The sequence below is a fragment of the Gobio gobio genome (assembly GCF_949357685.1).
Source record: "Gobio gobio genome assembly, chromosome: 6".
Taxonomy (NCBI): domain Eukaryota; kingdom Metazoa; phylum Chordata; class Actinopteri; order Cypriniformes; family Gobionidae; genus Gobio; species Gobio gobio.
In genome coordinates, this window is record NC_137102.1 from 13,319,621 (window position 1) to 13,334,987 (window position 15,367).

Here is a 15,367-nt window from a genome sequence, read left to right on the forward strand (position 1 = left end):
CAGTATTAGTATGGTGTTCCTAATAATCCTTTAGGTGAGTGTATATATATTTAAAAAACTTTTTTTTTTTTACAGACACTAGGAATTTCCATACATTAAAATAAGTAAATAAAATATTTAAAATTAAAATAATTACATTTCAGAATTCCAGAAGTTTCAATTGCTGAATCATTCCACTTTTTTAAAACAAATGCATGTACATGACTCTTCCAGATGTTCATGATTTACTGGAAAAGGATTCAGAATAATTATTTTTATTAAATATAATGCACGTCATTTTAGGAATTTATATATTTATGACTTTTACAGGTCACACTACCTCCAGATTTTCCAAGACAATGGGAGTCCTGCCCAGTATACTTACAAAATATTTACTTATTTTTTTGTAAGGGTGGTTTTTCCAAAAATAATGTTAAATAATTTTGAGGCCACTTGGAAGCTTGCTGAGGCCCCCTGTAGATTCTGAACATACCGATTAAAGAAAACAAAAAATATTAATTTGACTTGCGGGACAACCTGTCACTCACATGAGATCCCAGCAACAGGAAACCACAACCATCCAATCAGTTCCAAAAACAAGTCCCACCTTACAATTTTTGTTTCACTCAGATATACGTTACAATAGGGAAGAAAAGACACAATTTCCATTTCATGCCGTCATCATTGTGAATGTATTCCATACATTTTGTTACACATTGTTAGCCTGACGTCGTCATACTCGGATTCTCGTCAGAATATGAGTCTGATACTGCTCCATTGGGCTGTGATTACGAGGCGTGTTTCAACCGAACCAGGAAAGAAAATGCCTCTGCACTCAATTGGATAGACCTACAACCAATCAGAGCAACAGAGCGACGCATGGTTGTCAACAGAACTCAATTGCACGCACGCTGGAAGAAGTAGAAGCGATCTTTGACGGCGTTGTAAAAAAGAATTCTATGATACACGGAGTACTTACCAACACGATCATAATTTTAAAGAGAAATAGTAAAGGTGAATGCATATACGAAGTTCTCCGTTTAGTAAACAAATTCAACCCAAACGCTCTTTGGTGACGTGGATGATTATGTTACTGTTGATAATCTGTCCATCATCGTATAAAGCCCGCCCTGACAATTTGATTGGTCCAAACAGCTCTGGTTCGAGCATAGTTGCTCCACAACTGATCAAGTCCAGACCGAACTTCCTGACCTCAAATGTTTTGGGCGGGGCTAAGTTCGGCTGGCATCCAGGCTAACACATTGTACAAATAATACAAAAATGTGTATTTAGGGTTGGAGTAACTAAATCAATCACTGTGTTTTTAAATATTCCATATCAGTCAACCACTAATTTGTACCACTAATATGAAGTACTGTATTGATCCTCATTATATATAAAAAACAACTGGACCATATCTCTATCCTTTCCTCTGGATGACAGAACATTCACCTATGCTATATCCATCCCTTGTGTGTTGTTTCGGGTTTATACATGCTTCAAGGCCAAAACTTTCCTGATCTCCTACCTCGCACCAGCTGTCCACCAATGTCATGACATCGAGTCCTTACACAAAAGACCCCTCCATTAAAAGACCATTACTGAAGTACATAATCATCTCCCTCAAATCAATTAACAATACAGCCAACTTCCAGCTCCAGGGTGTCCTCATCTGCCTGAGAAGAAATGAATTCAGGTCTTGGGAACATTTTAGATAGAGTTTAGATTTTGAGCTTAAGGAGTCTGCGAGAAAGCTGTCAGTTTAACCATGGAAGATAATCTCGTGGGGAAGCAGTCAGAGAGGGCAACCGTTGATCAAGGAAGCGCTACTACAGCCCATAGGGCACTGCCATTTGCAGTGAGTGATTGCCTCAGTTCCTCACAGACGGTGGCGTGGCATTCAAGGGCATCTTTGTGTTGAGATGAATGTAGGGTGCTTGACCTGACTGCTGTGACTGTGGTGAGCAGGGCCCAGTTCTGACACCACAACACCAATCTTACACGCCGCCAACAAGAGGCTCTGGGCAGAGACAAATGCCAGTGTTTCCGTCCTGTGCCAATGTTCATGTCATGTGGCATCATTTTCATCACATTACATACAAGAACAGGCACATTCTACTGTAACGACTAAAAGGGATAGTTCACCCTAAAATTACTATTTTCATTTCCGGGTGATCTCTTAAAACAATCCAGGTTTCCTTTCTATTAATTTCCTGCAGAGAATATAAAAGTTTAACATTCAAGTTTCAAATTTGTGACAACGATAAATATGGGAATATGGGAACAACACCTGAAGTAAATCCTGAAATAATGCTACCACTGACTGCATTTAATTTGGAAGTAATGCCATTTTAGAAGCAGCTGTTTACACCATGACTCCACTCTAGTATCTCTCAATACTGGAGACAAACCGCACACAGACTACCATTAGTTTACAACTGATTTAAAAATCAATGTTTCCTTTTACTTTAAATACACCGAACATTACCGAATTTCGAAGAATTCTAATTATTTATAGTCTCAGTGTACCAAGAAAGGTTATGTCAAAATAATCTAAACTGTCAATATTATACTGGTTGAGTTTTCAGTTTAGCCATGCATTATTGATAAGAATAGATATAGTATTATAATTATTATTATTATGAGTTCAACTATAAGTCAATGTGTAATACACCACTGTACCATTAAAAGGTTTGGGGTCAGTAATTATTTTATGTTTTTGAATGACGTCTCTTATGCTCACCAAGGCTGCATTTATTTGATTAAACAGTAAAAACATTATTACAATTTCTTTTTTTAAGTTTTCTACTTTTATGTAATTTATTCCTGTGATGGTAAAGCTGAATTTTCTGCATCATTACTCTTAGTCTTCAGTGTCACATGATCCTTCAGAAATCATTCTAATGCTGATTTGGTGCTCAAGAAACATTTCTTACTAATATCAATGTTGAAAACAGTTGTGCTGCTTAATATTTTTTGTGGAAACTGTGATGCATTTTTTTTTTCAGGAATCTTTGATGAATAGAAAATTCAAAAGAACAGCATGAGTCCTTACTGAATGAAAGTATGTATTCTTAAAAAAATTTAATAAAAACCTTACAGACCCCAAACTTTTGAACAGTACTGTATATCAAATGCTAAAAACAAAACGTATAGGAAACTCACCTCCTGTGCGACAATACTAGAAATGCGAACAACCCTCTTCACCCGAGTGTTTCTCCGCTCAATGCTCCCTTGCGCCCCCTCCTGAGGAATACTGCCTCTGGCACTAAAGGACATATTTCTGCTCCATATAGACAGCTGCCTAGACTCTGTTATCCACCACTGTTCATCTCACCTCACCTCATCTACCGCTCACAGGAACAACCAACACTGTCATCCTCTGAGGTGGATCGCTTCCGTCACTGTGAAGTTTCTCTTTCAGATATAGCTCTTCAGTGTTTCCAATAAAAGCCTGAGTGGTCTTTAAATTTCAGAACAATTCGTTCACTTTTTCCACCCTTCAAAGTTGTCCAGTCCTACTGCTGCGCAGCAATAAGCACAACAATACAGTAAACTGCTGATCTCAACATTAGTTTCTCACACAAAAATCAGATTACGAGTCTGAACAGGAGCAGCATGGATCCATCGTCACGCTGTCAGTGCAGCTGTTCCACTTTTTCCACGCTTTGCCTTTTAAAGAGAGTAAACTGCCTGTGGTATCCCTCTCCATCCCTCCCTCTCTCCCTGCATCGCTTTCAGAAACACTGTGTTTGTGTATGCTCCTCTCGCTCTCTCTCTCTCTTCTCTGTGGAAGTCCCACTTCGGGAAGAGACGTAATTGCAGCTGGCTGTCTGATCCACCTCCTCGCTCTCAGTAGCCCAGCTGCAGGGCTTGATGGATATCCTCTGTTCCCTTGATAAACACAAACATGCTAAAAAAAAGCAGTTTTTTTCTCTCTGTGCCCAGCTCCCAGGCATGTTGCAGACCCTCACCTCTCACTCGCTTCTCTTAGAATAATTTTCACCCACATTAGTTTTAACCATACTTGAATTACAAAGGCAAGCCAGTGTGTGCGGTGAATAACTGCTTTCTGCCAAAAATAAATCTTTCTGATTTATTCTCATTTAAAAAGATAAGTAATACTTACACTTAATACAATATGCTTCAGTGTGTTAACATCAGGTATCATGGACGAACAATGAACACCATTTTACAGCATTTATTCATCTAGGTTTATGATAATTTATAAATATACCATTGTTCATTGTTAATTCATGTTTCTTCATGATGTATTAACTTATGTTAATTTATACAACTTGAAGTGTTAAAAATGTATTAATATACGCAACTGTTCAAAAGTTTGGGGTCTGTAAGATTTGATAATGTTTTTGCAAAGAAAACCCTTATGCTCAGCAGGGCTGCATTTATTTGATCAAAAAATACAGTCAAAAAGTAAAAGTAAAAATACTGTCATGACACCTCTCTGAGTGTTTGGCATGGTTATGGATATGACTGTTGATATGTTTGGTCTTGGCAGAATAGATCTGCTACGCTGATTCTGTGAGCAAGTGCGGGACTTGCTACTTCCAATACATACACGACACACTGCTGTGAGCAAGTAAGACATGCTGCTGCTTAACAATATAGCATACATGAATTCCCTGTAGCAGATCTCCTGTATACAGGTGGAGCTGGGGAAGATGGAGGGTTTCTAAAAGTGTGCAGCACTGCGACAGCAAATGCTGACCAAGTATTTCAAGGTTGAACAGCAAGCTCATTGGCCACTGATACAGCAGGAGCCAATCAGCTATACCCTATAGAGAACGATGTGATTGTAAGCAGGTTGTGTTAAATTATGAAATTATTATATTATTAGGATATTATGCAGCGCCTGAAAATGGGCTAACTTCCGTCAACATAACCAACATGACAACCTAATCTTCAGTGTATTCCAGTGGATCAGGATCTGCACTTTTCATTTTCCGTTGGTATTAGTACACGATGTAACTACAGAAGAGTCAGGTTTTAAATAGGAAAAATATCGAAACTCTTTGGTCATTTTTTTGAGTGAGATGCTAACAGTCTAATCAGATTCAATGATCTATGCTAAGCTATGCTAAAAGTGAGATCGGCTGAATGGTTTCGAAAACGGTAAAACTCAACTGTTTAACTCTAGGGAGTTAGAAAATTAGCCTATTTTCAAAAATAGCGGCGTGTTCCTTTAAGGACCTATCAGTGTCCTAGAGTTATAGAGTCCCACCCAGCATGTAACGTACTGAGAATTCCAACGAAACCGAGAGACATGAAATCAGGGATAACACTCAGAAATGCAGTGTGACACAAAACAAGACTTCGCAATGAATGACTGAGATAACCAGGCTTATATAGGGCTAAGTGAACAGGGAAATGAGACACAAGTGTAAATAGTGAGTGCTAATGAGCCCTGGCAAAGGATTATGGGAGATGTGGTCCTTGATGGAGTGACAGTCCAGGTTGGAGTGCCCTCTGGAAGTAACCACGGGCAACTGTTAACTATTTTAGTTAACTGTTTTCTATTTTATTATATTTTAAAATGTAATTTTAATGTAATATTTTTTTGATTATAATATTAATGTTGAAAACAGTAAGAAAGCATTTATTTGAAATATAAATATTTTTATATTATAAAAGTTTTTACCATTTTACCAATTTTGGTTGGCATTCACTTTGAAAAAACTGATCTATAGGTCATGTGTACACTCCAAATGACCCCTGACAGAAAAATAACTCACCCATGACTGACTTCATGAAAGAGAAGTCACCTTTCTCATGTGTCAACAAAGATCACACTTCCTGTTTGATGGCAGGGACTCTATCTAGTATAACCGATAATGACACAATGTAAAAACAGCTATTTGCTAGATAATGATAAAAGGGCGTCAAAAGAAAAGGGCAATATTATTCCAAGACACAATGTACTGTAAGTCTGTGCTTTCTATCGGTGACAATGACTAATCCCTGTCATTAAAGTGAGTCAAAAAACATTGGCAACGATAATAAGACCTCTCTGAATATGCAATACCACATTAACCTGTTTTTAATGCGACTCGTGATGTTTTCACTCTGAAGGCCTTCAGTGAAGTGTGACAGACATGATTACTGCCACGACACTGAGCGAATAATGAAGATAATAATGGTGTTCAGTCATAGCTTTTTTTTAAATGGTTTGCAATACAATTAATCCTGAAGTATTTTTTTATGTCATGGTCCATGTGAATTTACCATCCACTCTGCATTGTTTTCAGAGTATATCATTTTGATTCACATCATCATAATGTTACATTTTTTAAGTGCTAGTGTTTCAATGTCAGACGTTCATGTCAATGGCTACTCTCATATTGCCTGTATCATCTTTCAACTGTCAATGTCTAATCTGATCTAAAAGTCTCTAATTTACTTAATACTCTGTCTTTACAATGCCATTCAAAAAGACATTAAAAGTATAATGTAAATTCAAGACTTTTAGATAAAATTAGACTCAAAATTAATCAAAGAGTTATTTAACACCCATACAATTTTAACTTCATGTTTACTGTTAAAATAATAAAAACTCTCTGCAGTATGTTGGGAGATGTACATAATTTAAAAATGAACAACATGTCCAAAGGCACTGAGTAGTCATTGTTCTAAACCTGCTCAGTTTCCCATTAGACACAGAAATTTGAATTGACCTTGCTCGAGATACTCTTAGCTAAAGGCACATTTCATGGTGAATAATGACAAACCTTGTACATCCTTCGTGATTTATTATGGAATGGGGCCCTATTGAAATCATATCCTGCAAAATTCTTCGAAAACAGCAAAGATGAACACTACTTGGTGAAGTTTCTGCAGTTTGGGCTGATTTATACATTAAGTAATAATTAGATGCATTAGTGCATTTACACAAAATGACCATTCAGAAAGACATTAGTAGTGAAAAGATGATAGTATTGCTAATAAAACAACTTAGGGCCTATGTTTCTCCACACACTGAGACTCGAACGTAGTTCAAATAAGATAATGTTGTGGCTTACATAATATATGTTTACTCAGTTTTTTTTTATTAAATGCAGCATAAGCTATATTTGCTCACTCATTTATTATCTGTGTGATGGTGTATTCAAGTGTCCAGCCTAGCTGTTATAATCAATATTACAGAATCAAAAACGCTGAAAATGAAATATCAGTGGATTTGTTGGTCCTTTCTTCCCCAAGTTCCTTACGGATGGTCATACAAAAACACAATTTGCTTTGTATTTTTGTTGCACTGCGTAATGAGGTCATTAGTATCAAGTACAGAGAAAATTAGATCTGAATCTAATCCAATCTCTTTGGTTTAAGTAAATGCACTTTAGAGTCAAGACACAGAAGGATAGTAGATCCTCCATGCCGTCTCATTAACTTACAACTCCAAATGGGCCGAATCCCCAAAGAGCAAGTAAAAAAAAAAAAAAACTTACCCTCATTACAGAAAAGATTTATGGATGGCACGCATAAATAAATGTGAATATACTGGCCACTATGAGTCCCATGTCCAGAGAAAGCATCATTAAAGAGGCTATTTCATCTAATGCTTGATAAGCAAATATACCAATCAAAAGTTTTCATTACAAACACAACCTTTGTTTCTTTAGTTTGTATAAAATTATTTGAACATGAAAATAATTAATCCATTAATTAAGAATTAGAGTTCAGAATTGCAGAGAAAAAAAAAATCCCAGCTATATTTATATTTGGGCTCTTAATTAGGGCTGTCGATTTAACGCATTAACTAGATTAGTTAGTTACGGTAAAAATAAATAAATAAATAATAATAATAATTTCTTACATTTATATAGCGCTTTTCTAGGCACTCAAAGCGCTGTACATATAGAAGGGGGAAATCTCCTCAACCACCACCAGGATGATGCGACGGCAGCAATATTGCGCTAGAACGCCCACCACACACCAGCTTATTGGTGGAGAGGAAACCATGTGATGAAGCCAATCAAATTTGCAAATTTGGCCAGGATTTTGGGATTTTTAATGACCACAGAGTGTCAGGACCTCAGTTTAACGTCTCATCCGAAGGACGGTGCTTGTTACAGTATAGTGTCCCCATACCTATACTGAGGCGTTAGGACCCACACAGAACACAGGGTGAGCGCCACCTGCTGGCCTCACTTAACACCTCTACCAGCAGCTACCTAGTTTTCTCAGTTGGTCTCCCATCCAGGCTTAGCCCTGCTTAGCTTCACTAGGAAACCAGTCTTGGGCTACAGGGTGATATGGCTGCTGGTTAAAAAAAGCGTCAAAATTATTAACACATTTAATGCACTTGCCCCGCCCCGGACTTATTTAGGTCATCTTACATTTCATATAGTTGATTGATGAAGAATATAATGCAGGGCAACAACTCACTGTGATGAAGCCTATAAAATGCAGTTAGAATGTCCCAAAAATTCAAAATATGGGGCAAAAATGCCCGTTTTAGTCTCAGGGCGTTTTACAGTGGGCACGTTTGTTGTGGTCCGTGTCAGAGCACGATTATTCCCGCCGGTGCTGTGCGCAAATAGGCTCCAAGGTAAATCATCAACACTATCATTGCTTACATGTGTTTTGTTGAACTAAATACATCGTCATCTGTTACTTTTCTTGTTGAGCACTAGATGAGTAAAAATGCGATACTGATCTTATACAACAGTTTAATAAAATTAATTATAAAGTTAATATTGTGTTGTTTTAGACATAATTTTGACTGTTTTGCTCAGTTTTGCCAACGAAAATATAAAAACAAAGCAGAACTGTTTTGAACGATCAGGTGAACCAATGATTCAATGGACCATAAAGAAAACCATTTACTTCACTCCTGAATGAATCAGTCATGTGAACGAATGACTCAATGACTTACTCAATTAGACATTTACCGCAACCTACTGGCAGTTTTAGTTTCTTATTTAGAGTATAATTTCATTAAAAATAATTTAATTTTTCCATATTTATAAAAACAAACATTAAAGGTATAGTTCACCCAAAAATATTTATTTATGAAGCAACTTTTTGTAATGTCTATTTGATGACTTCAAATGATCTTTTGGGAGTAATTTCTCAGCTAAATTTGATGTGCGATTAACAGCATTAATATTAACCTATTACAATTAATAAAAAAAACAGCAAAAAAACACAATGTTTATTCAATTTTTGTATTAATTATGCCTTCTGAGCTCAACATTAACTCCTAAATTCTATTTTTTACCATCAAAACATTTGTGATTTCTGCAGGCAGCCCAGCCCCAGCTGTTGTTTATGCAAGTATAGGCCTTGAATAACATGAAAAAGATAGGTGGGAGAGTAGCCATAAAAACCACAAACACATATGGGACACCATTTCACTTGTTTGAACTGATTCGGTCCACACACACACAAAAAAAATAAGGTCAGTAAAGCATTTCTGAATGAAAATACTTTTATCTGTCTAGATTCCAAAGCAGAACCTATAGTACCACACATGGAAAAAACTAACTCAGTAACTAAGAAAACACACAATGCTTTTATGAGTAGCAAGTTGCAAGAGTAATAGGAGAAAAGCCCTCTCTTAAAACATCTCAGAGCTAATAGCAACTAATCACTGGGCTTCCCCTGAAAAATCTCACTACGCATTTCACACAAACTGATTAATGCAGCATGAAATCATCAGCCATTGTCTACCTGGTTAGGACACAGGGATTATCAAGACACTAAGATAAAAAATAAAATGTGCTGTAAATACGCTGCATTGCTGCGTTTCAATGTATATGAAAGTGTACATTTTATATACACTGTTATTTAAAGGGGACCAATTATGCCCCTTTTCACAAGATGTCATACAAGTCTCTGGTGTCCCCAGAATGTGTCAGTGAAGTTTCAGCACAAAATTCCACACAGATTATTAATTATAGCTTGTCAAAGTTGTCCCTATTTGGGTGTGAGCCAAACATGCCGGCTTTTTGTCCTTTTAAATGCAAATGAGCTGCTGCTCCCTGTCCCCTTTCCAGAAGAGAGCTGAGACTTTGCAGCTCGTGCTTCAGACACTCCGGCAACAACAAAACTGGAGAATGTCACGCAGCCAAAATGTCAGCAATTGTCAGTAGCGGTGTTCAGCCTTATATGTTCGAACCAGAGTCGGACACTGATGAAGAGACTCAGGAAGTTACAACATTTAGAATGTAACTGGACATTTCTGAATGGTTAGTGGATATATTTATGTAGTTGTTGTGGAGTTAAAGGGATAGTTCACCCAAAAATGAAAATTCTGTCATCATTTACTCACCCTCAAGTTGTTCCAAACCTGTATGAGTTTCTTTGTTCTGCTGAACACAAAAGAAGACATTTTAATGAATCTTTGTAACAAAGAAGATAGAGCAACCATTGACTACCATAGTATTTTTTCCCCTACTATGGCAGTCAATGGTTGCTCTATCTGCTTGGTCACACACATTCTTCAAAATATATTCTTTTGTGTTCAGCAGAACTAAGAAACTCATACAGGTTTGGAACAACTTGAGGGTGAGTAAATGATGACAGAATTTAAATTTTTGGGTGAACTATCCCTTTAAATTGATACACCTCAGAATTACACAGATTCAACTTAATACACAGATTAAACTTAATACTTTCAGACGAAACCTGCGCTCACTCTCTCCTTCTCATATTTCCTCTGCTGTCTCTTCCTCCCTTCCCTCATCCACACAATTCTCTTCTATGGATGTTAACACTGCAACTGACACTCTTTGCTCCACTTTAACTTCATGTCTAGACAATATCTGTCCTCTTTCTTTTAGGCCAGCACGAGCTACTCCCTCTAACCCTTGGTTATCTGATGTTATTCGTGAACATCGGATGACACTCAGGGCAGCAGAGAGGAAATGGCATAAATCAAATCACCCATCAGATCTAGCTAAGTATCAGTCTTTGCTCTCATCCTTCTTGAATGAAGTACACGCAGCTAAATATTCTTATTTCCAAAACAAAATCAGCAGCACCTCAAACTCACGCACACTATTCAGAACATTCAACTCTCTGCTCTGTCCTCCTCCTCCACCCCCCACCACCTCCCTATATCCAGACGACTTTGCACAATTCTTCACAAACAAAACAACAACTATCAGCAATCAGTTCTCACCCCCACACACTGTGGATTTTAGATCAGCCACTTCCACGACCGAACATACTCTCTCCTCATTTTCCACACTCACTGAGGCCGAAGTATCTAAACTTCTCCTCTCCAGCCATCCTACCACCTGTCCTCTCGATCCCATTCCCTCACACCTCCTTCAAGCCATCTCTCCTACTCTCCTTCCTGCACTCACACACATCATCAACACATCGCTCTGCACTGGCACTTTCCCTACCACTTTCAAGCAGGCTCGGGTAACTCCACTGCTTAAGAAACCCACTTTAAACGCATCACTCATAGATAACTACAGACCTGTCTCTCTCCTGCCATTCATAGCAAAAACTCTTGAACGAGTTGTTTTCAACCAGGTTTCATCCTTCCTCTCACAGAATAACCAGCTGGACTCGAACCAATCCGGTTTCAAAAGGGGCCACTCCACAGAGACTGCATTACTGTCGGTCACCGAAGCACTGCGGATAGCTAAAGCTGAGTCCAAATCATCAGTCCTTGTCCTCCTTGATCTATCTGCTGCCTTTGACACGGTAAATCATCAAATTCTTCTGTCCACCCTCTCATCACTGGGCATCACAGGGACTCTGCTCCATTGGTTTGAATCTTATCTCACAGGTAGGTCCTTCAAGGTTGCCTGGAGAGGAAAGGAATCCCAAGCGCATCAACTGACCACGGGGGTTCCTCAGGGCTCAGTGCTTGGACCTCTCCTTTTCTCCATTTACACTACTTCATTAGGTCCCATCATACAGGCACATGGCTTCTCATATCACTGCTATGCTGATGACACTCAGCTCTACCTTTCATTCCAACCAGACGACCCCACAGTAGCTGCACGAATCTCCAGCTGTCTGGCTGACATCTCTGCATGGATGAGTAAAAATCACCTACAGCTCAACCTGGCAAAGACTGAGTTCCTCATCTTTTCCGCCAGTCCCACTATGCAACATGACTTCACCATCCAGCTAGGTGCATCCCTGATCTCCCCTTCAAAATCAGTCAGAAATCTTGGAGTTACATTTGATGACCAGTTGTCCTTCAGAGATCACATTGCTAAGACAGCTCGCTCTTGCAGGTTTGCGCTCTACAACATCAGGAAGATCAGACCGTTCCTAACAGAACACGCAACACAGCTTCTTGTCCAGGCCCTGGTTATTTCTAGACTTGACTACTGCAATGCGCTTCTGGCTGGACTCCCCTCTTGTGCGATCCAAACACTTCGAATGATCCAGAATGCAGCGGCACGTCTGGTCTTCAACGAGCCCAAAAGGACCCACGTCACACCACTCTTCATCTCTCTGCACTGGCTACCACTCGCTGCTCGCATCAAGTTTAAGTCGCTGACGCTTGCCAACAGAGCCACCACGCACTCAGCTCCTGCATACTTTGACTCGATTCTACGTCGCCACACCCCCACCAGAAGCCTTCGTTCAACCAAGGAGCGAAGGCTTGTGGTACCTTCACAGAGAGGCAAAAAATCCCTCTCCAGAACATTTTCATTCAACGTTCCCAGCTGGTGGAATGATCTGCCCACCGCCATCCGAAATGCGGATTCATTGACAACATTCAAAAGTCAACTAAAAACTCATCTCTTCCGTGAGCACTTAACCTCCTAAAAAAAAAAAAAAAAAACCTTTCCTTTCCTCTTTTCCTCCTCTTTCCCGCCCTACTCTAGCCTGTGCTACACTGATAAATGTACACGGACCAAGTATTTCAGGCACTTGTTGCGCTCACTCGACTCTTCACGATCAATCGCTTATTGTACCCCCAAGTTGTAAGTCGCTTTGGATAAAAGCGTCTGCTAAATGCATAAATGTAAATGTAAATCCAGCATTGAACTGGCCCTTGTTTGTGAAGCAGTCCACCATAAAATGATTTGCTCAAATATATAACACTTAAACTACTTTATGTGGCAAAACTTCATAAATTAAATTCAACCACGGCATCCTCAGTGGCTCAGATGCCAGGAGTCTATGGAGACTCTTATGTTCGGTGGTGTATCCAATAACAGAACATTTGTAATGTTTTTTTTTGCCGCAGACATTGTATATCTCCAGCTGCTACTCCGAAACAGAATTGGCGGACTGCTGCGGCTCACTCAGTGCGTAATCTATGCTAATAGGGTAGATCATCACCAGTCATGGGCGGGGTTTCCCCCTACTTTTATGTAATCAGGAACTGCTTGTTTGGAGAGACTGTTTCACAGTTTTTTTCCGAGCTCTGCAACAAGGCACTGTGTCAAGTAAAAAGTGGTTCAGAATCACAATTACAGTGTATTTTGCTCCCTCTAGTTGTTTTTGAATGCAAAAACGCATCCTGCGAAAAGCTCATAATGGGGAGCCCATTCATTGACAACTTCACCTGAGGTGGCCCAGCGGCTTCATTAGCTATTCTCCATTTGCATGATCTCTGAATTAATATCTATCAGCATCATATCAGGATTAGCCATATGGTTTAGTGTTGACCTGGTAAAATGTAAGCATTTTACACAGGCTGGAGACTGTAATGACGTCAGCACATTGTCAGTGAGTGGAGGGGACGAGAAATGTGTGTATGCAAGAGTGCACGCAAAGGACTGCAGGGCAACCTCTCATGATTTTTGTTTACGATCAAATACAGCTCGATCGGCACAGTAGCATTTCAATGCATAATTCATTAACTAAATAAACAGTTTTTGCTGTTCTACCCAACAATTCTGGGACTCACCACCCACCCACACATACAAAAACAGAGAAATAATGAAGAGTTTCTGATGGAAAGAGACTAGGCTTGTTGTTTGGGTCAGGCCTCCTGTGAGTGTGATCGTTTGATTAACGAGCTAATGACACTTTAAGTGGGTTGGGGCTCTTGAGAGAAGCACCAGAGGGATACCATTTCTGTGATAGGACAGAGGTAGAGGAAGGGGATGAGGTATACCTCTATTTCCCTACAGCATTGCATTAACCAAAATAACACATCAATTCCTGATAAGGAGTGTCAGAAGTTCCCCTGGCACAGACATCAGCAATTCACAACTAACAGCTGTGAGTCACCTGTGCAAAACACACCTCTGTGAAAACACCTCCCTTACAAGAACAAAAACACTGTGTCTGCACTGATTTTTTTTTTTTAATTAAATTGAAATTAATTAATTTTATTTAAAATAATGAAACAAATACACCGCTGTTCAAAAGTTTGGTGTTGGTACGATTTTATGTTTTTTTAAAGACATTTATTATGCTCACCTAGGCTGCATTTATTTGTTAAAAATACAGTAAAAAGCAGTACAATTCTGAAATATTATTATTATAATATTAAAATGTTATTTATTCCTGTGATGCCAAAGCTGAATTTTCAGCATCACTACTTCAGTCACATGGTCCATCAGAAATCATTCTAATAGGATGATTTGTTGCTCAAGAAGCATTTCTTATTATTATCAAAGCTGAAAACAGTTAATATTTTTGTGAAAAACACCTTTTTTAGGATTCTTTGATGGATAGAAAGTTCAAAAGAACAGCATTTATTTTAAATATAAATCTTTTGTAATGTAAATCTTAACTATCACTTTTGATCAAAATAATGTGTCCTTGATGTATGAAAGTATTACTTTTAAAGAAAAAAATCTGATATGTAAGACTTTATTATTAGAATAGACACACAATGATAAAAAATGTGATTTAAAAATCAAATACTACTATGAAAAACACTTTTTTGAATAATACTTAGAAATATTGTGGATGTATGAACTTCAATTCAATTAAATCTACCCCTAAATAGTGATTATGTCAACAGGGCACTGGTCTAAACAGAGACAAATGACTAAGCATCTCTGAACACACAACCCACATGAGTGCTAATGGCTGCTCAGTTGAGGAGATATAGATCTTTCTGTCATGGGGCATCTAGATAACTCAGCTGAAAATGGAAGGACACCTCGCGGCATGTGCCATGTGACCTTTGGCATGACCTCATTCCCTCTGTGCTCTGTTGGAATGCCCTTCAAACGGGAATGCAGGGCAAGTGTCTGTTCAGCCAGCCATGTGCAGCTGTCTATATGACTCTGATCAGGATGCTGCATTATTCCCAGGTATGAGATATTCCCGTGGAGCAATTATAAAGGACTGTACGAGTGAACTGCATATGCATTATCTCCTTTTTATTTTTTACATGATTTTAAAAAAGCTTTTTTTTTTTGGGGGGGTGGGGGGAATTCCCAGAGACCACAGTTTAAACTCAGCTTAAACACAGTTTTCTGTGTTT

At 38.6% G+C, this 15,367-nt stretch overlaps 1 protein-coding gene across 1 annotated transcript in view; it reads right to left on the reverse strand.

The window, feature by feature from the left end:
• kcnh2a (potassium voltage-gated channel, subfamily H (eag-related), member 2a) overlaps positions 1 to 15,367 on the reverse strand; it is a gene marked incomplete at both ends in the record, with an annotated part of 56,668 nt that overhangs the window by 16,400 nt on the left and 24,901 nt on the right. The window lies entirely within an intron of this gene.